The 25,474-nt window shown below is 45.0% G+C and overlaps 1 long non-coding RNA gene across 1 annotated transcript in view; it reads right to left on the bottom strand.

Moving 5' to 3' along the window:
* Positions 1-3,256: 3,256 nt before the first annotated feature.
* The window catches only part of LOC148524096 (uncharacterized), a 71,428-nt gene continuing 49,210 nt past the window's right edge, over positions 3,257-25,474 (bottom strand). Inside the window, exons 2-3 of the long non-coding RNA XR_015878401.1 lie at positions 3,799-4,139; positions 3,257-3,374 (exon numbers count right to left, since the gene is read on the bottom strand). This is a non-coding gene — a long non-coding RNA (uncharacterized LOC148524096). The remainder of the gene's footprint in view (positions 3,375-3,798; positions 4,140-25,474) is intronic.

Raw genomic sequence — 25,474 nt, 5'->3', positions numbered from 1 at the left:
CGTTCACAATCACCCACCCTATTGACACCACTGGCTATGTCATCCCACATTTTCCATTTCTGGCTTGCACCCATATTCCTTGGTGCCTGTAGCAGGTTGTCATTGCACATTTGCACCAAAACCTCCATCTCCTTTCTTGTGAATTGTGGCTGCCTTTTTTGGGGGGGTTTAGTTGGCCTACTAGGCCCAGCAGCCTCTTCCATGGCATCCTCCACTCCTTTTTTTAAAAAGATTGTAAAAATTATAATGTCAAACGTTACCCAAATTATTGTTAAACATAATCCTTTAGTCCCAAAAAGACAAATACTTACCTGGCGCCTCTTGGCCAGTGCTTTGCTGCTCTGTAGCCATTTTTGACTTTCAGGTCTCACTACAGTAGACCGATTGGAGTTTTCAGTGACGTTTTTATACATGCGTCAGCATCAGCATCATTGATTGTGCGCTCCTATTGTCCGTCCTTAATTTGAGCAGGAAAATAAAGACTATTTATGGCTTGGTGTGACTCGAGTCGAGGTGGCGGGTTATGAATGTTGGAGGTTTGGCGTAGGAATTGATTGTTGGCGGTATTTGGAGTTTGAGGCGGATTTCTACACTTGTGATCGTTTTGCTTGTTTTCTTACTTATTTAATTTCCGTTCGCTTTTTTTTATTGTTTAGCTTTTTTTTTGGAGTTTTTGAGTAAGTCTTTTTAAAAACCATCGTAAAAAATAATAGTAAATAGTTTACAAATGTTAGTACTTATTTTTAATTTTTTTCTTTTTACAGTTATTTTGGCATTGCCCCATTGAAGTTTTTGTACTTTGGGATATTTGTCTGTTTTTGGTAAGTGTTTTTAGTTTCATGAAGTTACAATTTCGATGTGTTGGTCTTCGCATATGTTTCGCTAAGTAATCTTTTTATTTTTCTTGGACCAATCATGTCTTACCACTAAATATAGCGTACTGTTTTGCGAAATAATGTTTGAGTTGTTTTTAATTTAAAATGAACGTACTATTTAGCGCACTAATGTCTCCTTATTTAACTGTATAAATTGCGTACTATTTAGCGCACTAATGTCTCCTTATGTAACTGTAAAAATGCGTACTATTTAGCGCACTAATGTCTCCTTATGTAACTGTAAAAAATGCGTACTATTTAGCGCACTAATGTCTCCTTATTTAACTGTATAAATTGCGAACTATTTAGCGCACTAATGTCTCCTTATGTAACTGTAAAAAATGCGTACTATTTAGCACACTAATGTGTTTTGTTTTTTTCATTGTAAAATCATGTTTTCCCACTAAATGTAGCGTGCGATTTTCCGAACTAATGTGTGCTCCCTTCTCTATTTTTTAACCAAAAAAAATGTGTTTACAATCCAAGTTTTCCAAAAAAAACCAAAAAATATTTTCTACTTTTGAAATGTAGGTTGTTCTACTCATGACAAGACCCCGGCCTGTAAGCATCTTTGGATTTCTTAGAAAAGATAAATATATTTTTCTTTATACATTTGTCTAAAACAATAACTACCTGGCTTACAATTTCAGGTTGATGTTGGTCGTATTATATTGGCCATGGTTCCAGAACCCGACCAACCTCAACTTCGTCCCAGGCATAGGCCTCGTAGGCGTGCAAGGCCCCAGATATATAGAACACGTGTCACCCTTTTTGGAATGCCAGATGATGAGGTATTAAGATGATACCATCTTCCTCCCCAAATCATCCTAGAAACTCTCTCATTAATAGAGAGTGATCTTGAACGGCAAATTGACAGTCCTACAGCAATACCACCACTTACGCAATTAATGTTGGTTTTACATTTCTGTGCCTCAGGATCCTTTCAAACCACTGTGGGAATAGTTGCCGGAATCTCCCAATCCTCCTTTTCAAGGATCCTGAGGGCAGTGATGGAGACCATTTTTAAACACCTCCATCATTTTATTACAATGCCATTGGATATGGGTTCCCTTAGTGTGGCGAAGGCCAATATTTACCAAATAGTTGGGTTCCCACACATCATAGGGGTTGTGGATGGCACTCACATACCACTTCAGCCTCCAGCAAGGCTGGAGGCTATTTTTAGGAACCGCAAACACTTTAATTCACTGAATGTAATGGTGGTATGTGATGCCTCCCTCCAGATCCTGTCCCTGAATGCCAAATTCCCCGGGAGTGCACATGATTCCTTTGTCATCCGGCAATCAGGGATTTGGCACAAACTAGAGAACCTACAAGCTGGTGATGCGTGGCTTCTGGGTAAGTTGACACCTTCTGTTGCAACCAATACAAAGCTTGTTACACAATAGTCCTGATGTTTGTTTTTGTTTTTTCACAGGAGACAGTGGTTACCCTTGCACGCCCTGGCTGCTCACTCCTTATTTGGCTTCCACACCAGGGCCACAAAGTGAGTATAATTCCGCACTTACAGCCACCAGGCAGGTGGTGGAGCACTGTATCGGCCTTTTAAAAGGCCGATTCAGATGCCTCCACCGCTCTGGTGGCGAGCTCATGTATTTGCTGGCTATGGTTTCAAAAATTGTGGTCCTGTGTGGGATATTTCACAACATCGCCATAAGGAGTGGTGTCCCAATGCAGCCAGAGGATGCCTTGCCTGAGGATGGCCCCCCCCGAGGTTGGTCGGAGGTCAGTATGTGGGGGGGCCATACGTGATGATGTGGTGGCACGATTTTTTAGGTAATTATTGTTAAAAATGTAGTTAATTGACACAATGTAGACATGTAAGATTTTTCAGTGTGTTTTCACTGTGTGAATTGATTGTGACAATTCACTTTGTGTTTATTATTTGTGTGGAATAAATTTTTGGTTAACGTTAAAAAAACATTTCCTTGGTAAATTACAAGCAAGTGTAACCTGGTCCAAAAAAGGCAAACTTCCTTAATGGCTAATCCTGTAATGTGTTAAATTGTAAAGTATTTTACCATGCTTTGTGGCTAAAAACAAACACCAAAGGTATTATGGTGAATTAGTATGTTTTCTAATCTAGGCCTAAGCAGGTTTGATTTAATATTTACATTACCCACCAAAAAAAAAAAAAAAAAAAAATTGCTGGTAATTCTAACAATTGGTATTGTTAGGTGTTTAATGTGCCAGCTTACATACTTACTTGAGCTTTCTACAATCTAATTTACATTACTTAAAAAACATGCTCCAATAGTCGACTTATGTAAGGTTAAACAATCTAATATTTACAGACAAGGAATGAGACTTTAATAGATCAAAATATATTTTATTTTTTTTAACATTTTTAGGGTGAAAAAAATAAAAATGAGTGGCGCAGGAGCACCAACATGTGATCCAGGACCACGAGCATGCCTACAACATGGCCCCTCAACCTGTGCAAGCCATCCTGCATTTCTTGCATCCGCCTCTGGTCCTCTGTGGGTTAAAAAAATGTGTGGATTACTAAACTGACACCTTAATTTATATGATACCAAACAACTTAAAAATCAGACTATACTTTAAAAAAAGAGAAACAAATAAAAAAAAAAACAAAGTAATGGCAAACGCAAAGATTGTATAAATAAAAACTTAAAAAATGACACATAAAAATACAACAAAAAAAGGGAGAAGTACGCCAAAAAACTACATTTGTTGGTACCGTAAACAAGAAAGACACAAGTATGAGTGTTTGGACATGTGTGATATGTGTAAGGGGAAAACATCCTAGACATTGTTTGGCAAAGATACATATCCAAAACATTAGAAATACTTAACAAATTGGAAATGCACAGGCAAAAGGACAACATCACCCAAAAACAAAAAAATGCAAAAGCAACCATAGTTTAAAAGGGAAACATACCGGTCAGAATGATGACTGGACCTGGAGCCCCGACATCGTCCTCCTCTGAGGTGGGCCAGTGCTGGTCGGATGGAGGAGAGGTGATTTGACTTGGTGTGGAGGGGGAGGAAAAGAGAGGGGTGGGTGGAGGGTAGGGTGATGAAAAGAGAGGGGGGGTGGAGGGGAGGGTGAATTTTGAGGGATGGGAATATTAGGAGAGGGAGGGGCATCACGGTCTGGCCGGTCTGGGGTAGAGGGGGAATTTGGGGAAGGTTGGGGAGAGGAGGTTTGGGTGGGAGTGGGGGATAGGGGACGAGGCCGATGTCGTTGACATAGTAGACGTCGTAGTCTGCGCTCAGCCCCTAAATGATGGATAAAAATTTTTAAGATTTATTTCTTTTTGGTTTTGTAAAAAATGTACACAACCAAAAAATTTAATAAAAAAAAAGCGCAATACGGAAAACATGCACACGCAGGTATGTCCTAAATAAAGAAACAGGGCTAGATGGAAAACATGCACACGCAGGTATGTCCTAAATAAAGAAACAGGGATAGATGGAAAACATGCACACGCAGGTATGTCCTAAATAAAGAAACAGGGCTAGACGGAAAACATGCACACGCAGGTATGCTTACATTTAAAATGTTAAAAAATACACTTACTTTCGCTAATTAGCTTACGCAAATTGGCCAAAAGGTGTGGGGATCTGCGGTGGAGATCGGACCAGCGCCTTTTTGAGCTGGCCGATATTGCGGCGGTAGCCCAAGTTACGCAGGCGGCGCCGCACCTCCGCATAGGCGAGCCGCTTGCGGAGGTTAGTGATGGTGGCCGGATGCTCCGTGATTCTCCGGTCCATCACATCTGTGAGGACCAAGAGTTCTCTGTGAGTAAATGCTGCGGCTCTCATGATGGCAATGATTTTTTCCAACACAAAACAGTTTTAATAAAGGTCCCAGAAAAAATTTGATTGGCTAATGTACTTTGAAAAATAACAGAAAGCATTGTATTGGTTATTGTATGAGTCATGTGACCTACACCCTCACAAATATAATGTGAGTTATGATAGGCTTGATGCAGTGACATGCGTAAGCTAATTTAAATTTTATTAATAAAGATGAAAAATCAGCATATAAACTAACACAAAACAATAGTAGCATTCAAACAAACTTTAAAATTTGAAAAACCATTCCCTTGGTACAAAGGTACGTATTCTGTGGAAGGAATGACACACACGAACAATAATAAAGTTTATTGACAGTGAAAAAAAAAACAGATGCAAAGATGTGAATACCAATTAAGCTAATGAATATACTGATTGCTATTAATCAATTCAAGTATGTTTGCAGAATGAAATAGCAGGCAATCGAAAAATGACAGGCCCACTTCCGGATTTGACTTGTGCGAGCGTTCCCTGCAACCAAAGAGGAGACGGACGGTCACTATTTAGAACGATCGCTAGCTAGAGGAGGGGTTGGGAGACTATGGGGCGGAAGATTAGCTGCGAGCTAACATACGAGCGAGCGCTTGAATTTACATTTTTTCGCTCGTACGCTGAACGAACGGCCACTTGCGTCCGGCTCTGAATCAGGCCCAATGTCCGCAGTCACAGTATCGACTAAATGTATCACACATCAATCCAAAAATGAAACAGAAAAAATATATTCGAAAAAATTTATATTTTAAAGAGCATTTCTCTAAACATATGAATATACTATCGGCGACTGCCCAGCAATAAATATTACCAACAGAGATCATTGGGAGAAACACATTAAAAAGTCACGGTGAGAATAAGGGACCCGGACAGACGTCCATAGTCACAGCATCCTAACCGTGACAGACATCCATCACTGGCATATAAACAACTACCTACCAAACATACAGCTGGACCAAAGGGACCAAATATCACTGTCTAAACGTTATCAACAAAAAAGAAAAAAATCACTACAAAAAGAGGGGAAATCACTACAAAAAACAATGCAGGCCTAAATTCTCGTTGAGCCCCTTAGGGTATATTGTCCCCAATCTATGGATCCAGCGAGACTCACACTGAAGCAAATTTTGGGTTGCCACCTCGTGACCAAACTGGTACATGGTCAATGATTATATACCTGAGTGTGGCTAAATTATGGTGTGCTTCAAAAAAACGTCTGGCAACTGGTTGTTCACTTGCGCCAGATTTAATATCCACCCTAATGGTAGACCGATGCAAGACCATCCGCTCACGTAATGTGCGATTCATCTTACCAATATAGCTCAGACCACAGGGGCATGTAATCATATAAATGATAAACTTAGTCATACAAGTCACCCTGTGTCTGATACTATGTTTCTTCCCACTATGAGGATGGTAAAATGAGTCACCTGTGGTCATGTACCTACATGTGAGGCAATTGAGACATTTAAAACATCCTAGTTTTGTTTTCAGGAAGCCCTCACCTTCCTTTTTATTAAACCCACTAATATCTGCTTTCACTACCCAATTCCAGATGTTTTTGCCACGTGTATAGTGTCTCTCAAATTCAGATCACCATCTTTTTGCACAATAGGCCAGTGTTGTTTAGACACAAAATTTATTTTATCGCTAAATGTGTTGAAATGATTAACCCAGGGCAGACGTTTCTGGGTATGCTTATGTTTGTTAGTACGTAGAAGATCTTCTCGAGATTTAGACATAGCACTTTCCTTATGCTGGCCATATACACTACAATTATCGGGGCGATCCGCCTGATAACAGCGAATCGCCCCGATAATTGTAGCGTGTGGGGGGGCGACCGAGGGTTAAATATTGCTCGGTTGGGCATGCCGGATTGTCCAGCATGCCCGTCCGATGCAATATTTCCCGGTAAACTGTCTGCATTTTTCAGGACACTGAGGACGCTTTTTCTGATGTTTCTGTACAGTTTCGGTATCGCCTGCCTAGTGAAGTGGAATCTAGATGGGATCTGGAACCGGGGACACACTACCTCCATCAATTGTCTAAATCCCACTGCACTAATGGCGGATACCGGACACACGTCTAACACCAACATAGCAGTCAAGGCCTCAGTTATACGTTTTACTTCAGGTTGACTGCTGTCGTACTTCATCCTCCTCGCTAAGGACTGTTGGAGAGTCAATTGTTTAGTAAAAGTAGTGGTGTTCCTACTTCCTCTCTGGGATAATGAACAACTCCCAGCAGCAGCAACAGCACTAGGAGGAAGTGGTTCTTGATCTTTCCCTATTTTATTTTTATCAGAGAAAGTTTGGTCCTCCATTGATGTTATATTGATATATACGTGCGGCTAAGGCACACACAAACACAGAAAATATTTTTTTATTTTTGTTGGAGACTAGTGCACTTTGTGGGTTACACCACCCTTTAAGAAATGAGCCAGCCGACCCTTTACTTATGGGACACAGGCGCACGCTTGGCGCTGCTCCTTTGTTGATGCACGTGCAACCACAGTGCACACAATTCACAAACACAGAAAATATTTTTTTATTTTGTTTGGAGTGCACTTTGGGGGTTACATCACCCTTTAATGGTCAAGCCAGCTGGCCCTTAACTATGACACAGGCGCACGCTTGGCGCTACTTTGTTGATTCACGTGCGGCTACTGCACACACAATTCACAAACACAAAAAAATATATATATTTTTTTTGTTTGAAGTGCCCTTTGGGGGTTACAGCACCCTTTAACAGACAAGCCAGCTGGCCCTTTACTTATGGGACACAAGCGCACGCTTGGGGCTGCTCCTTTGTTGATGCACGTGCAGCCACAGTGCACACAATTCACAAACACAGAAAATATTTTTTTATTTTGTTTGGAGTGCCCTTTGGGGGTTACAGCACCCTTTAACAGACAAGCCAGCTGGCCCTTTACTTATGGGACACAAGCGCACGCTTGGCGCTGCTCCTTTGTTGATGCATGTGCAGCCACAGTGCACACAATTCACAAACACAGAAAATATTTGTTTATTTGGTTTGGAGTGCACTTTGGGGGTTACAGCACCATTTAACGGTCAAGCCAGCCGGCCCTTTACTTATGACACAGGCGCACGCTTGCCACTACATTGTTGATGCACGTTCGGCTACTGCGCACACAGGGTCTGATTCAGAGCCGGACGCTATTTGCGGACGGTCGTTCTGATAAAGGGGGTGGCTATTTAAATGAACCGTTCGCTCTTTGCGGTCTGTTGCCGCCTCTATGTCTGAACGAGCGAACAAAACATACGCCCCCTGGCCGCTCGCACCATACGTCATGTCCGCTATTTAATAGATTAATCGAGTACATCGAACGGCATATGAACTGCTCGCTATTCTTGTGGCTGCTTTTTCCTACCGCAATCTTGCGAGCAGTTCTGGCTAGAAAATAACCAAGTGACGTGGTCGATGACGCTGCTGTTTTAATTATGCACACCCTAAAAACACCCGTTGTGACCTTTAAGCACGCCTGCGTTCTGATTTCCACTCCACGTTTTCAAGCACCTTCCCCTGTTACCACCCAAATCCTCCTGTCACTCAAAATAGCAGGCATTCGCTATTTAGCGAGCACACGATTTTCAGCCACACTGACTGGTTCGCGCATGCGTATTACTATCCGTACGCATGCGCAGATGTGCTAATATCACTCCGAACGAGCGAATGGCCGCTTACAAGCGGCTCTGAATGAGACCCACAATTCACAAACACAAAAAAATATATTTTTTTCTTTTTTTGTAGTGCACTTTGGGGGTAACAGCACCCTTTAACGGTCAAGCCAACCGGCGCTTTACCTATGACACAGGCACACGCTTGGCGCTACTTTGTTGATAAACGTGCGGCTACTGCGCACACAATTCACAAACACAAAAAAATATTTTTTTTTTATTTATTTTGGAGTGCACTTTGGGGGTTACAGCACCCTTTAGCGGTCAAGCCAGCCGGCCCTTTACCTATGGGACACAGGCGCACGCTTGGCGCTGCTCCTTTGTTGATGCACGTGCAGCCACAGTGCACACAATACACAAACACAGAAAATATTTTTTTATTTTGTTTGGAGTGCACTTTGGGGGTTACAGCACCCTTTAATGGTCAAGCCAGCCGGCCCTTTACTTATGACACAGGCGCACGCTTGGCACGTGCGGCTGCTGTGTAACCCCCAAAGTGCTCCAAAAATTAAAAAACTATTATTTTTCTGTGTTTGTGACTTGTGTGCGATGTAGCCACACGTGCATCAACACAGTAGCAGCGCCAAGCGTGCGCCTGTGTCATAAGTCAAGGGCCGATTTGGACATCTGGTCCGGACTGAAGGACGTGCCAACAATTTCTGACAAGTCTACAGTCACTGCATATGAAACTGTCCTCAAAGCAGCAGCGACAAGCGTGCATCTGTCTGTTAAAGGGTGGTGTAACCCTCAAAGTGCGCTCCACAAACAATAAAAAATTCTTCTTTTTTTTCTGTCTTTGTGAATTGTGTGGGCTGTAGCCGCACCTGCATCCTCAAAGCAACAGCGACAAGCGTGCGTTTGCCTGTTAAAGGGTGGTGTAACCCCCAAAGTGCGCTCCAACCAAAATAAAATAATCTTCTTTTTTTCTGTGTTTGTGTGTGAAATGTATGCGTAGTAGCCGCACCTGCATCCTCAAAGCAGCAGTGACAAGCATGCGTCTGTCCGTTAAAGGGTGGTGTAACCCTCAAAGTGCGCTCCTCAAAAAATAAAAAATTCTTCTTTTTTTTCTTTCTTTGTGAATTGTGTGGGCTGTAGCCGCACCTGCATCCTCAAAGCAGCAGCGACAAGCATGCATCTGTCTGTTAAAGGATTACATCGGTGACAGCATCCAAGTAGGCATGTCAGACAGTCCGTACCTGTACTGGCAGGAAAAAGAGGCAATTTGGAGGCCCCTGTACAAACTGGCTCTATTTTATCTGAGTTGCCCCCCCTCCAGTGTGTACTCCGAAAGAGTGTTTAGTGCAGCCGGGAACCTTGTCAGCGAAAGGCGTAGGAGGTTGCTTCCACAAAATGTGGAGAAGATGATTTTCATAAAAATGAATTATCAACTCTTCCAGAGAGACCAGCCTCCAGAACGTACAGAGGGACCTGTGGTGGTGGATTCCAGCGGGGACAAATTAATACTCTGTGAGGATGAGGATGTACACAACACTGAAGAGGGTGAGGAATCGGTGGATAAGGAGGATGAGGACGACATCTTGCCTCCGTAGAGCCAGTTTGTGCAGGGACAGATTAATTGCCAGCTTGTTTTGTGGGGGACCAAATGAACCAATTATTTCAGCCACAGTCGTGTGGCAGACCCTGGCGCTGAAATGATTGGTTTGTTAAAGTGTGCATGTCCTGTTTATACAACATAAGGGTGGGTGGGAGGGCCCAAGGACAATTCCATCTTGCACCTCTTTTTTTCTTTGCATTATGTACTGTTTGGGGCCTAGTTTTTCAAACTGCCATCCTGTCTGCCACTGCAGTGTCACTCCTAGATGGACCACGTGTTTGTGCCGCCCACTCGTGTCGCTTAGCATAGTCATCCAGCTACCTCGGTGCAACCTTTTGGACATAAAAACACTATTGTGAGGTGTGAGGTGTTCAGAATAGACTGGAAATGAGTGGAAATTAAGGTTATTGAGGTTAATAATAGCATAGGAGCAGAAAAACCCACAAATTCTGTGATTTTAGCTGTTTTTAAGCTTTTTTTAAAAAAAATCCAGATCCAAAACACAAAACCCAGAACCCAAAACACGGACAGGTGGTTTTGGCAAAACCAATCCAGATCCAAAACACGAAGAAAGATCCAGATCCAAAACCAAAACACGAAAAGTGGCCGGTGCATACCCCTAGTCCAAACTGCCAATATCCGTCAGATTAGCCAGATAATTGTATAATGGGCCTGATTCAGACCCACTCGCGAGCGGCTGTCCGCTCGCAAGTGGGTCGATGTTATGGACTGAGCATGCGCACGACGGAGGGAGCTCCGTCGTGCGCATGCGCCAGATGCGACGAGCGAAGGAAAGTCCTTCGCTCGTTGTGTCCGATCAAAGGGGGCGTGCTGTCAATGTTGATTGACAGCACGCCCCCTTTGGTAGGCGTTCCGGGGGCGTGCCTCCCTGACGGGGGCGTTCCCACGGGAACGCCTCCCGTCAGAAGCCGGCCCACTGACATCACTAGTGATGTCAGTGGGAGTGATTTTGGCACTGATAGAGCCAAAATCACTCCGGAGCTTGCGGTTGAAAACCTCAACCGCAGGCTCCGGCTCGCAATTTCGATGGTCGCGATGGTCACGACCATCGTGGCCATCAAAATGCACGCTCGTATAGCCTGTGGGTGGTGACCCACAGCTATACGAGCGTCCAGGAGGATGCTCCATTTTCATGGAGCCCGGCCCTCATTCAGAGCGTGCGCTCTGCTCAGAGCGTACGGCTCTGAATTAGGGCCAATGTATGATCAGTATTACGGTGGGTAGTCTCCCTTCTGTCTCATTAGCCTGACAGCATTGGAGGATGGGTAGTAGGATATAATGAAAATAGTTGAAGTGCACACATGAAGTTAGGATAAAATAGGGTTGGGCATTGACTATCGATGGTTTAGCTACCATCGATGGCCAGAGGCCAATGGTGTGTGGTTTCTCTATTGATGGCACCGATGGTATAATATTGATGATGACTGGCTCAAGGGAATCATCTACTGAGGAGCTGAAAGCTGAGGTCCCAGGTTGTGGAAGGAATCGGAGGTGAGGGACCTGGATGTATGTCCTCCTCATCCACAAGTATCGGATGTTGGCGAGACATGACCAAAGGTGAAGAGTCTAACCAGCTGGGAGGTGTTCGCCAGTGACCCCTCCAAGTGGGATATGGGTTTAAGCTGCAGCTAGCAAGCAGGTCTCGGCCCTTTGGTCAGGTATTCAATACAGGTGGGATATGAAGGGAGGTAACACTGATGAGGCCCAGGAGAATATACCTCTGAAAGAGGCACTAGCAAGGATTTTGTATTTGGATTTTGTACTGCGTACGCGGGCAAGGTATCCAGTCACACCCCTGGCACAGGAGAGTGATGCTGTGGCTGTACGCGGAGGCAGTACAGAGCATGCGGGAAAGGTATCCAGTCGCACCGCTGGCACAGGAGAGTGACACTGTGGTTGTACTCGGAGGATGTACAGAGCACACAGGCAAGGTATCCAGTCGCACCGCTGGCACAGGAGAGTAACTAGAGATGACTTGAGAGTAAACAGCAAGGGAACCTGGAACTAAATGACGGCAAGCAAACACTAGTAATAACGACGTTGTACAGGCAACTTCCTGCTGTCAGGAGCCTAGATATATACTCTAACGTAGCAGTTAACTGGAGGATAGCATCAGCTGATGACCACCATGCTACCATTGGGTAAAGGTAATCAGGTGATGAAGACTGTCATGGCTGCGTCCATGCAGCAACCAGGACATGGAGCAGCTCATGGATGTCTACGTGGTCCCTAGGCATAATCCTCAGCGTGTCACTCGCCGCTGCACCTGGCGTCTGACCACTAAACGAAGTCAGGAGAAGCCAGAGCTGAGGTGAGTAACGGCCAATCCTAGGCCGCAGCCTGACAGTACCCCCCTTTTCAGGCTGGACTCCGGACACCCACAATGTTTATCAGGAAATCTTCTGTGAAAAGCTTGAACAAGTTGAGGAGTATGGCCTTAATCAGAGGCCTTAATCCATGTTCGTTCTTCAGATCCGTATCCTTTCCAGTCAATAAAATACTGAAGGCAATTAGACCGATGTCGAGATTCGAGGATTTTCTCAACCTCAAATTTGACTCCCAGTTGAGTTTAAACTTGAGGAGTCTTGGATGGAGAATGCTGAAATTGATTAAGAACCAACGGTCGTAACAAAGAAACATGAAATGTGTTGGAGATTCTCAACTGCGGAGGAAGTTCCAATTTATAAACCACAGGGTTGATGACTTTAAGAATGAGATATGGTCCAATGAAGCGTGGAGAAAATTTCACGCTCTGAACTTTCAAACAAATGTTCTTACATGATAGCCACACCATGTCTCTGACTCTCAGAAGGGGAACGGCGAGTTGTTTCCGATCTGCACATTTTTTGTAGTTACTGGACGTTTTCTTCAAAGGAAAAATTTATATTTTTCCATAAATCTGATAAGGAACCAACAAGGTTGGTAACAGTAGGAACTTCCATGGGCGGTAATTCTTGAAAATCTGGTACTCGTGGTTGGTACCAAACACTGCAAGGAATGGAGTGGAATTTGAAGAAGACTGGTTTCTGAAATTGTAGGCAAATTCTGCCCAAGGCAACAAATCGATCCAGTCATCTTGAGAGGAAGATATGACGAGTCTGATAACCGTCTCCAGCTCCTGATTCACCCTTTCTATTTGGCCGTTAGATTGAGGGTGATAGGCGGATGAAAATTTCAACTTGATCCCGCAGGCAGCACAAAGAGCCCTCATAAACGTTGCCATAAATTATACCCCACGGTCAGATACAATCTCCTTGGCTAAACCATGAAGCCGGAAGATATCACGGATGAACACCTTGACCAGTTGCGGAGCCGAGGGAAGACCGACTAGCGGGATAAAGTGAGCCATTTTTGAAAATTGGTTTTCTAAAACCCAGATGGTATTGTGTCCCTTAGAAGGTGGTAATTCAGAAATAAAATCCATTGAAAGATGGGACCAAGGGGCATCTGGCACAGGGAGAGGATGCAACGGACCAACAACCTTGTTACAGCTGGTTATATGCTGGGCACACTTGGCACAGGACACAATAAAATTTTTAACATCTTCCTTCATAGTGGGCCACCAGTAGGACCACTGTAAAAACTTCAAAGTCTTGAGAATGCCCGAATGACCAGCATAAAGAGAAGCATGGGCCCATGTCTATAAGTTATTACGCAGCTGAGGTACCACAAAGATCTTGCCAGGAGGAGGAGACAAGAGTTGAGTGTGAGCAAAGATGAGAGGATCCAAAATCGGCTGAACTTGAGGTTGATCTTCATCCTTTTGTGGAGCCAAAAAGGATCGAGAAAGAGCATCAGCTTTCTTATTCAGGATCCCAGGACGAAATTGAAGTTTGAAGTCAAATCTAGAGAAGAAGAAGGACCAGCGAGCTTTAACCGGTGAGCTGTTTGGAGATAAACAAGATTCTTATGATCAGTGATAACAGTAACAGGGAATCTAGCACCCTCCAAAATGTGTCTCCACTCCTCCAGTGCCAAACGCATACCCAATAACTCTTGGTCTCCAATGGCATAATTCTTCTCAGCCGGAGAGAATTTGCGATAAAAGAACCCACATGGATGATTCTTCCCATCTTCAGCGGTTTGAGAAAGCACAGCTCCTACCCCTACCGAGGAGGCATCTACTTCCAAGATAAAAGGATTCTTGAGTTTTAGTTGGCGAAGAATTGGAGCTGTGAAAAATGCTGTTTTGAGATCTTGGAAGCTACTGCTGCAAGAGACAAATGAGACAGGCTAGACCCTTTCTTAGTGAGAGCTGTCATGGGGGCAACCACCGTAGAAAAGTTAAAAATAAATCTCCAATAATAAGTAGAAAAAGCCAAGGAATCTTTGAATGGCTTTCAAAGAATTTGGATGGGGCCATTCCCGAATGGTTTTTAGTTTGTCTGGATCCATTTGTAGATAATTTTCAGAAATTATGTGCACTAAGAACGGGACCGAGGATTGTTCGAGAGACATTTGGAGATCTTCCCATATAGACAAATAGACAGTGGTCATGAAGGTGGGATAGAACCTCTCTGACATGAAGTTGGTGGGACTGTAAGTTCACAGAAATTAGAAAGTCATCAAGATAGACTACAACATATTGTGGAGAACATCTCTAAAGATCTCGTTGACATATCCTTGAAAAATCGCTGGAGCAGTACATAAGCCAAAAGGCATCACCAAATACTCAAAATGGCCGTCCCGAGTGTTGAACGCGGTTTTCCACTCATCCCCAGCCTTGATACGGATCAAGTTGTAGGTCCACAGAGATCCAATTTTGTGAAAAAGTGAGCCCCACGAACCTTGTTGTAAAGTTCAGAGATGAGTGGCAGAGGGTATCGGTTTTTGATAGTAATTAGATTGAGTCCTCTGTAATCTATGCAGGGTCTGAGCCCATCATCTTTATTTTATTTTTTTTCAACAAAGAAGAATCCAGCCCCAGCAGGAGAAGAGGACAGTCTGCTGAATCCTTTGGCTAAGTTTTCCTTAACGTAATCGGACATGGCTGCTGTTTCTGGAACCGAAAGAGGGTAAATTCAGCCACGAGTGGCATTTTCCCAGGAATGAGATCAATTCCACAGTCTCAAGAATGATGAGGAGGTAATTTGTCTGCAGCTTGTTCATTAAAAACGTCAGCAAAGGGGGGCGTGACCTGGCTGTCGGACAGTGTGGTTGTGTTTTCCTGCAGCTCCCTAGATTGTCCCTTTGATTCTTGGGCCCAGGGGACCTCTGTCACCTCTGTGGATCCTCTGACCACACCTGACCTCCTGTGGCCCCGCTGCTCTCCTATCTGAGCTACGAAGGAAGGATTCGCGGCACTGGAGACTTCGTGCCCTATACCACCTTGAGAAGCTGCGGACTAAATTTTTGGACCCAGATGGCGCTTTCTGGCCTAGCGCTGCCGGGGCTGGCGCCGGATCTCACCATGACTTACCCCTCATCTGCAGGCCTCCTCTGTCCTACTAGAGAACCTGGTGGGACTCCATACCTCCCCTGGGGCCCCTTGGAAGTGGTCATGATTGGAACTGTGAAACATTGGTGGCGGCCATCTTGAGGCTCCCCTTCTCATGCAGCAGCCTCTTCAGGTATACTTTATTACATAGGGAGCTGCATTTGAGTGCTGCCCAAGCTGTTTTATTAACCAGTCTGCTCTGACGTCTTCCTCTGGCTCCATAGTTTCTCTGATACTGGCTCATGGGGATGCTGGTCTCTCTTATACTGTGTTAAGGCACTAAGCATACATTCCACACTCTCACTACTATATTGCCCTGGAGGAGCCTCTGTGTAGGATCCCTCTGCACTTTGTGGACACTAAGTTCTAGAATGTATACCCTGACAGCTTCAGCCATAAATATATGGTAGCAAGGAAAACCTGAACTTTGATACCCATTTTATGCTATGCCTAGTAATCCATCCTTTCCTTTCTACGTCAATCTGCTCTGATATGTTTCCTCATGGGTAGACGGAGTATAGCTAAATGCCCAGCTGCCATTGCTACACCAGCTAAGTCATCTAATACTGCATTCAATACTCTTTTTGGCATTTCTACATTTGCGACTAGTACTCCATTGGGTCCTAACTCTCCACATATGGCTTCAGGGAGCTCAGATAGTGGCTCTACCCTGGAGTCTCGCTCACCTCATCTAACTCCACCTGTCCCTGCTAATCCATCCGACATTCAACAAGAACTACAATTATTGGAAAAAAGGATTTAGGCTCATATCTCCTCCATTCATTCGGACCTTACTCACGTAGCAGAGAGAGTGTTTTTTTTGGAAGAACATGTGGAGTCTGTAGACACCCAGCTCTGTGATCACAACGTTTTGCCTTCTCGCCATTCCCGTATATTGATGGAGATGCAGTGTAGACTGGATGATGTTGACAACAGGGGTCAGCTAAATAATCTGTGGATACGTGGGGTCTCCGAAGACATTCCTCAGTCTGGAATTGAAGATGCTCTTACTAAGATATTTGGAGAACTTTTGCTCGCTGATCCGGATGCTAGTATTCAATTTGTTCAAGCTCATAGAGCATTGCGCCCTAAAGGTATGCCTTCTGAAAGACCCAGAGACATTATCTGCCAATTGCATTATTATACTGTAAAGGAGCAAATTCTAAGGAAAGCCAGACAAACAAAGGAGATTGACTTCAATGGTTGTCCAGGATCTCTCGTGGTCAGCGCTCCAACAGAGGCATCTTCTCTGTCTGCTCACAGCGGAACTGCACAAGTGGGACACTAAATTCCGTTGGGGTTTTCCTCTAAGCATACAAGTAACGCATGAGGGAAAACTTCATATTCTTCGACAATCTACTGAAGTGCCCCAATTTTGTTCTTCTCTTGGTTTGCCTGCTGTCTTAGTCCCCATCTGGCTGGATTTATTGGATATCAGTGTTCCCTTGCCACCTCGTAGGGAGTCCTGGCAGCAAGTTCGAGTTTCCAGACGTAGACCGGCAAGAGACCCTACTGCTGAGAGCGAGGAAATTACCTGATCAGGAAAGCTACTATTGACCATAATATCCTTTTTGTGCTCGTTGCCTTTTTGTGGATTATTAGTTGATCTATGCTATTCCCTCTACACCTTCTAGGATGCTTGATACTGTTATATTTACATATATTTGAGATCTTGTTGTATGTTTCCATAGGTCCCAATAGGTCGTGAGCAGTTCTTTTGTTTAGCCTGATTATCTAATGTTTATTACTAATACTCTAGCTTAATGTTTTTCTATCGATTCTACATATTTTACTGATTTAGGTGTATTATTTCAGATAGGTCCCATATGTTTTTGGACTTATTTGGGTGTTATGTTCATTACTACCCTCCTATTTCCCCCTACTCCATTGTGTGGACCATTTAGGGGCTTTCATGGCATTTATTACAGAGTATTGTTTTTTATGCTATTATCATCTTCAGTTTTGAATGGAGATTTATTCAGATGCTAACACATCATTTATTTCTTATGATTTGTTCTGTCTTTTTGCTGTTTTTCCTTCTTTTTCTTCCTTCCCTCCATCTCTTTTGGCTCCTGTGTGTGCGCTTTTTCCCCAATATTTTTTTGCTGATAGATACCATCTGCATTCCGGTAATTGATTTATGTGCCCGACAGTTAAGATGCCTTCCCACACACTTTAAATATGGCTAAGTTATCTCTTTTTCCAACAATGTAAAGGGTCTTAATATACCTGAGAAAAGATCCTGTCTTCTACATACGTTGCATATGGATAAGGTAGATATAGCTTTTCTCCAAGAGACACATTTTAAGAAAGGTGTGGCTCTGTCCTTACGATCTCATTATTTTCCAGTGGGGTACTTTAATGATTTCTTCGAAGCCAAGGCTAGGGGTGTGGCCATCTTGTTTTCTAAACATTTAAAGCTCTCTGATATCTCGGTTGTCCATATTGGAGATGGTAGGGGATTATTGGTCAAGGTTACCATAGCTAATCAAAAATAAATTTATTTGTGCCCAACAGCGGTCAGTCTGGCTTTCTACATAAGTCAATAGAAATGATAGAGGATCAGTTGGAGGGCATCCAAGTGGTTGGTGGAGATTTTAATTGGGCCTTGGAGCCTTTTCTTGATACCAGTTCTGGATCCCCATGCACCTCTATTAGGAAATTTAAACTGACTTTGTACGATTTCCAATTGGTAGATACTTGGAGACTCCTACATCCGGAAGAGAGGGATTACACTTTCTATTCTTCCCCACATAGTTCTTACCCTCACATAGACTATTTTTGTGTTAATTACTCCCACCTAGATCTCCTTGCAGATGCCACTATTGGATAGATTACTGGTTCTGACCATGCCCCAATATTCTTAACTTTATACCTTCGAGATCCCCCTCCTCGCCAGTGGTACTGGAAGTTTAACGAGCAGTTCCTCCATGATTCCTACTGTAAAGTTCACATTGGGGAGACCCTGAGAGACTACATTTCTCACAATGTCATTGATGATGTTTCACCTGTTTCTGGGAGGCCCACAAATGTGTTGTTAGAGGTAAGTGTATTCAGTTAGGGTCCTATCTCAAAAAAAAGAAAACTGAATGTAGGGACACTTTGTTATCCAAAATCCGGATGCTTGAACTCACCAATAAAAATACTATGGCCTCTGTTGTCTTTGTGGAACTTCAAAAGGCTAAGGATGCTCTTATAATGATCTATTATATGAAGGGGCTAGGAGAGGGTTTCAAAGATGCCACCATAAATACTACCATTGGGGGAACAAACCAGGCAAAATGCTGACAAGGGCTCTTTGAGCTCAGAGATCCTTGACTTACTGTCACAAGCCGCTGCACGGACAGTGCTGTGCGAGCCGAGTGCCGGGCCAGTTCTCTTTGAGACTCCACCTACCTCCCGTCTGTAATCCTGGGGCTGGTCTGGATTGGCTCTGAAATCCATATCTTCCTGCTGACAATGCTGCTCTGATGCCGGTGATAGAGTTTCTCGTGTTTCTGGTTGTTCCTGTCTCCTGTTCAGTCAGTCGAGTTCCTGAGCCAGTTTGCTGTGTCTGTTATCTGCTGTTTGTTCCATCCAGGCGGCACGGTCTGCAGTTCACCTCCTCATGATGTTTGTGTCATCCAGGCAGCACGGTGCACTTCCTTCCTCAGAAGTGCCAAATCCTCATCCGGCAGCTTGTGTCAACTTAGCGACACTAGCTGCCTCCCAGCATCGAGTGCGTAGGTTAGTGTCATCCCGGCAACATTGGTCACTAACTAGCGTCTCCAGTGCGCTATCCAGTGCACCATCGCCAGTGTCATCCCGGCAGTGTTGGTAGCTACTCAGCGTCCCTATTGCACAATCCAGCTCACCATCGCCAGTGTCATCCTGGCAGCACTGGTTGCAGCTTTACCTTCCATGTACCTCTTCACCCAAAGTCTTATCAGCTCAAAGGCCCCAGGCCATGACTAGTCAATATCAATCAGCCCTCAAGGCTACTCCAATGGCCCAAAGGCTGCATCACATCATCTGCCTCAGGACACGACTAGTTATATTCAATCAGCCCTCAAGGCTGCTCCAACAGCCAAAAGGCTGCACCACATCATCTGCCCCAGGCCACGAATAGTCTTTATCAATCTGCCCTCAAGGCTGCTCCAATGGTCCAAAGACTGCATCACATCTTCTATCCTTGGCCACAACTAGTCAACTTGCAGCAGCCCTTTGACAACTCTTGACTGATTAACCATCTGATCCATAACATTATCACCGGCCAATAGGAAGTAGGTTTATCATGGAGCCAGGTCAGAGTCCAGTGCAAATTCTGGCCGCCCAGATTCAGGTGTTAACTCAGAAAGTCCAGGAACTCTCCCTCAAAGTTGAGGAGCCATGGTCCTCTCCCCTCCTTGCCACGGTTTGCGTGATTGTTTTTCTGGGAGCCGTAAAGACTTTGGCATTTTCAAGGAAGCTTGTAAATTGTATTTTAGACACAGGCCTCACTCCTCTGATTCCGAGGTCCAACGAGTCGAGATTATTATTTCCCTTCTGCAGGGGGACTCACATACCTGGGCATTTGTGCTACCTCCCACTTCTTCTGCACTCCAGATGGTGGATGCTTTCTTCGCTGCCTTGGGACTGCTTTATGATGATCCAGATAAGATGGTTATGGCAGAGGCCTGCCTCTGCTCTCTGAAACAGGAAAGCCGGGCAGCGGAGGATTACTGTACAGAGTTTTGAAAGTAAGCCATGGACTCTGGATGGAATGATCCTGCGCTGCGTAGCCAGTTTCGTTGGGGGCTGTCTGACCAGATCAAGGACGCCTTAGTCCAACATCCCACCACGAGCACCCTGGATGACCTTATGAGTTTGTCTATTTGAATAGACTGGTGCCTCTGGGAGCGCAGGCTTGAAAGTAACCTACCATCGCAAGCTCCTCATTCCCCTCTTTGGATTCCAGCCACTGAACAGGAGGAGCCGATGCAATTGGGAGCTTACCGTCTTCCAGCAGAGGAAAAATGTAGAAGGCGCTCGCTGGGTCTATGTATGTACTGCAGAGGCAAGGGACATTTGGCCCAACACTGTCCTGTAAAGTCGGGAAAGACAAGATCTAGATGTTTGTGGAGGGATACATCTAGGCCTTGCATCCATCTCTCCAAATAATTCAGTCCTTTTCCCTACTTTGCTTAAAACTCCTTATGGCCAGGTTCCTGTCTCTGCCTTTATCGACAGTGGGGCCACAAAGAATTTTATGGAACAAGCATTCTTTGAGACCTTGGGTCTACTTCCCAAAACTCTGGATAATCTGGTTGCTGCCGTTGGTCTGGATGGGAAGAGTCTATCTTCAGTTCCTGTTTCTTCCTGGATGCCACCTGTTCAGTGCCTTGCATCAAGAAGAGCTCTCAATTCTTCTCCTCCAGTGTCCAATGGCTCCCATTGTGTTAGGCTTACTGTGGCTGAAGAAGCACAATCCTGTTATCCAGTGGCAAATGGGGGAGATTTTCCAGTGGGGTCCTTCTTGTTTTGTACTTTGTTTGTTCCATCTTGTTCATCTTGCCACAGTCATCTCCATGGACTCTCCTAAGATTCCTGCTCCATACCGCGATCTTGCAGAGTTTTTTTCCCAAAAAAAGGCTGACGCTTTGCCACCTCATCGTCCCTTTGACTGTGCCATCGACCTGCTACTGGATGTTAGACTTCCTGAGGGTAGGCTGTTTGCATTGTCAATCCCTGAAGATAGAGCTATGCAGGAATACATCCAAGATGCTCTTGAGAAGGGGTTCATTCGACCATCCAAATCTCCAGTAGGTGCAGGGTTCTTTTTTGTTCAAAAGAAGGATGATTCCCTCCGGCCCTGCAATGACTTTCGTGGTCTGAACAAGATAACAGTAAAAAAATGCATATCCTTTGCCTCTGATCTTGGTCCTATTCGACCAATAACGGGAGGCCTCAATCTTCTCCAAAATTGATTTATGTGGAGCCTACAACCTCATCTGCATCCGCAAAGAAGATGAGTGGAAGACAGCTTTCAACACCCACTCGGGGCATTTCGAGTACTTGGTGGAGCCGTTCGATCCGTCCAATGCCCTTGCTGTCTTCCAAGACTTTATTAATTAAGTCCTGAGGGATTTTCCCTGGAAGAACACTGACAACATGTCAAGAAGGTGTTGCAAAGAATTTTGGAAAACTGGGCCTGATTCAGACCCACTCGCGAGCACTGAGCGCTCGCAAGCAGGTCGATCGTGGCCCAGTGCGCATGCAGGCTCCGTCGTGCGCATGCGCGAGACCCGGATAGCGACGGGCAAACCGTTGCTCAGGGTCTCATTCCAAAGAGGGCGTGCTGTCGATGTTGAGTGACAGCACGCCCCCTTTGATGGGCGTGCTGGGGGTGTGGCTGCCCAGACGGAGGTGTTCCCATGGGAACGCCTGCCATCTGGGACCGGCCCCACTGACATCACAAGTGATGTCAGTGGGAGTGCTTACGGCTCTGTTTGAGCCAAAAGCACTCCAGGGCTTGCGGCAATGAGACTCTACTACAAGGGTCTCGTCGCAAGCCCAATGGTCATGATGGTCTCGACCATCATCACCATCTTCCTGGCCGCTCGCTATAGCTGTGGGTGGTCACCTACAGCTATATGAGAGGCCAGGAGGCCGCTCTAAAAATCAAGGACGGCCCTGATTCAGAGAGAGCACTCTGTCAGCATCCAGCTCTGAATCAGGGCCACAGTCTTTACGCCAAGTTAAAGAAATGTGAATTCGAGGTGGAGCAGATCTCCTTCTTGGCTTACGTAATTTCCTCGTCGGGGTTCTCCATGGACCCAAATGAGGTGAAGGTGGTTTTAGATTGGGAACAACCCATGTCCCTCAAGGCCATTCAGCGGTTCCTAGGATTCTCTAACTGTTATCGCCGCTTCATCAAATCTTTTTCCACTCTCGTGTCTCCTATCGTGGAATTAACCAAGAAGGGGGCTGATGTCTGTAATTGACCTCCCAAGGCTGTACTGGCCTTCAAACAGCTCAAGTCGGCCTTTGTGGGCACACCTGTCCTTTGTCATCCTGATCCCAACCTCCCTCTTGTGGTGGACACCTCTGAAGTTGAAAATGGGGCCATTCTTTCCCAAAGAGACATGAAAGACAACAAACTATATCCTTGTGCCTTCTTCTCTAGGAAATTTCAAGTGGCTGAGAGAAATTATGATGTGGGCAACCATGAGCTCCTGGCTATTAAGTGGGCATTTGAAGATTGGTGACACTGGTTAGAGGGGGCTAACCATGTAGTGTCCATCATTCCTTTTGCTCAGATCTATTTGGCCATAACAAGGACCTTAGCAGACTCTCTCAGACAGTATCAGGCTGAAGCTCCCCCCGGAAATGCCTGTTTGGTCTGGTAAGGTCCCGCAAGGCAGTCCTTAAGATTTCCATTCGTCCAAGGCTGGGGTCATCCAGGTGTTGCCAGGACACTAGATCTCATGTCACGTTCCGTTTGGTGGCAGTCCATGCCTCGAGATATCCGTGAGTTTGTGGCGGCTAGCGATGTCTGTGCCAGGAATAAGACTCTCCATACTGCACCTACAGGCCTGTTTTGCCCTTTGCCCACGCCCCTTAAACCATGGACACACATCGCAATGGACTTTGTGGTGGATCTTCCATCTTCTTCTCATTGTACAGTTATCTGGACCATTGTCGACAGATTTTCTAAAATAGTGCATTTTGTCCCTCTCTGCAAATTGCCCTCGGCCAAAGAATTGTCAAGTCTTTTTGTACAACATGTCTTCAGAACACATGGACTGCCTTTGGATATCGTTTCTGACTGTGGTACCCAGTTTGTTGCTAGATTCTGGAGGTGCTTCTGTGCTGATCTGGGTATCAAAGTCAGTCTCTCATGAGGATATCATCCACAGCCCAATGGGCAGACAGAGCGGGCCAATCAGTCTTTGGAGCAGTATCTCCATTGCTTTATTGCTAAATGCCAGAACAATTGGGTGTCCCACTTGCCATTTCTGCAATTTTTGAATTAATCCCAGAAGCAATTCTTTTGAGTCTTCATCGAATTCAGGTCCTTCATCTTCATCTGTTTCCAGATTACGATCCGTCTGGAGGAAAGTGGATCAGTCCCTTCGGCAGGCGTCTGGTCGTTCCAAGGTCTGGGCAGATAGACATTGTAGGCCTTGTAGGCTGAAGGTGGGGGATTTGGTCTGGCTGTCCAACAGGAATATCAATCTGCACCAAAGGTCACAAAAATTGGGACCCAAGTTCATCGGGCCATTTAGAATTATTGCACAAATCAATCCTGTGGCCTTCCGTTTAAAGCTACCCTGGACTCTCAAGATCAATAGTACCTTCCACTGTTCTCTTCTCAAGCCAGTTTTCTTCTCCACCAGATACTCTTTCAGATGCTCAATCAGACCACCACCAGTACTTGTTCAGGGACGATGAGAGTTTATGGTAGAAAAATCCTGGACTCTAGAATTTCCAGAGGCTGTCTTCAATTTCTGGTACACTGGAAGGCTTATGGTCCTGAGGAACACTCCTGGATTCCGGAAGACTCTTTGCATGCTCCTATCCTGAGGAGAAAATTTTTTGTAGACTTTCCAGACAAACCTGGGTCTAGGGGTTCTTTAGCCCCTTGTCAAGCTGTACGAGCCAAGCGCCAGGCCAGTTCTCTTTGAGACTCCATCTACCTCCCGCCTGTCATCCTGAGGCTGGTCGGATTGGCTCTGGAATCCATATCCTCCTGCTGACAATGCTGCTCTGATGCCAGTGATAAAGTTTCTCATGCTTCCGGTTGTTACTGTCTCCTGTTCAGTCAGTCAAGTTCCTGAGCCAGTTTGCTGTGTCTGTTATCTGCCGTTTGCTCCATCCAGGCAGAAGAGTCTGCAGTTCACCTCTTCATGCTATTTGTGTCATCCAGGCGGCACGGTGCACTTCCTCCCTCAGAAGTGCCAAATCCTCATCTGGTGGCTTGTGTCAACTTAGCGACACTAGCTGCCTCCCAGCATCGAGTGCGCAGGTTAGCGTCCTGTGGCCAGTGTCATCCTGGCGACATTGGTCACTAACTAGTATCTCCAGTGCACTATCCAGCACATCACCGCCAGTGTCAACCCAGCAACATTGGCCACTAACTAGTGTCTCCAGTGCGCTATCTGGCGCACTGTCACAAGTGTCATCACAGCGACACTGGTAGCTACTCAGCGTCCTGTTGCTGCAGCTAGCTGGTGATCAATTGTAAAATTAAATATATTTTAGGAATATTAGGATTAGAGACATTGCCTGAATTAAAACATCATTAGTTGTTATTATATATATATATATATTAGGGGTGTGCACCGGCCACTTTTCGTGTTTTGTGTTTTGGTTTTGGATCTGGATCTTTCTTCGTGTTTTGGATCTGGATTGGTTTTGCCAAAACCACCCTTCCGTGTTTTGGGTTCTGGGTTTTGTGTTTTGGATCTGTATTTTTTTGAAAAAAAGCATAAAAACAGCTAAAATCACAGAATTTGTAGGTTTTTCTGCTCCTATGCTATTATTAACCTCAATAACCTTAATTTCCACTCATTTCCAGTCTATTCTGAACACCTCACACCTCACAATAGTGTTTTTATGTCCAAAAGGTTGCACCGAGGTAGCTGGATGACTATGCTAAGCGACACGAGTGGGCGGCACAAACACGTGACCCATCTAGGTGTGATACTGCAGTGGCAGACAGGATGGCAGTTTGAAAAACTAGGCCCCAAACTGTACATAATGCAAAGAAAAAAAAGAGGTGCAAGATGGAATTGTCCTTGGGCCCTCCCACCCACCCTTATGTTGTATAAACAGGACATGCACACTTTAACAAACCAATCATTTCAGCGCCAGGGTCTGCCACACAACTGTGGCTGAAATGATTGGTTCATTTGGGCCCCCACAAAACAAGCTGCAATTAATGTGTCCCTGCACAAACTGGCTCTACAGAGGCAAGATGTCATCCTCATCCTCCTCATCCACCGATTCCTCACCCTCTTCAGTGTGTACATCCTCATCCTCACAAAGTATTAACTCATCCCCACTTGAATCCACCACCACAGGTCCCTCTGTA

The sequence above is a fragment of the Taudactylus pleione genome, unplaced genomic scaffold (assembly GCF_031769625.1).
Source record: "Taudactylus pleione unplaced genomic scaffold, aTauple2 ptg000122l, whole genome shotgun sequence".
Classification (NCBI taxonomy): Eukaryota; Metazoa; Chordata; class Amphibia; order Anura; family Myobatrachidae; genus Taudactylus; species Taudactylus pleione.
The sequence above is the reverse complement of the archived record's forward strand: the minus strand, read 5'-3'. Positions and strand labels throughout refer to the sequence as shown.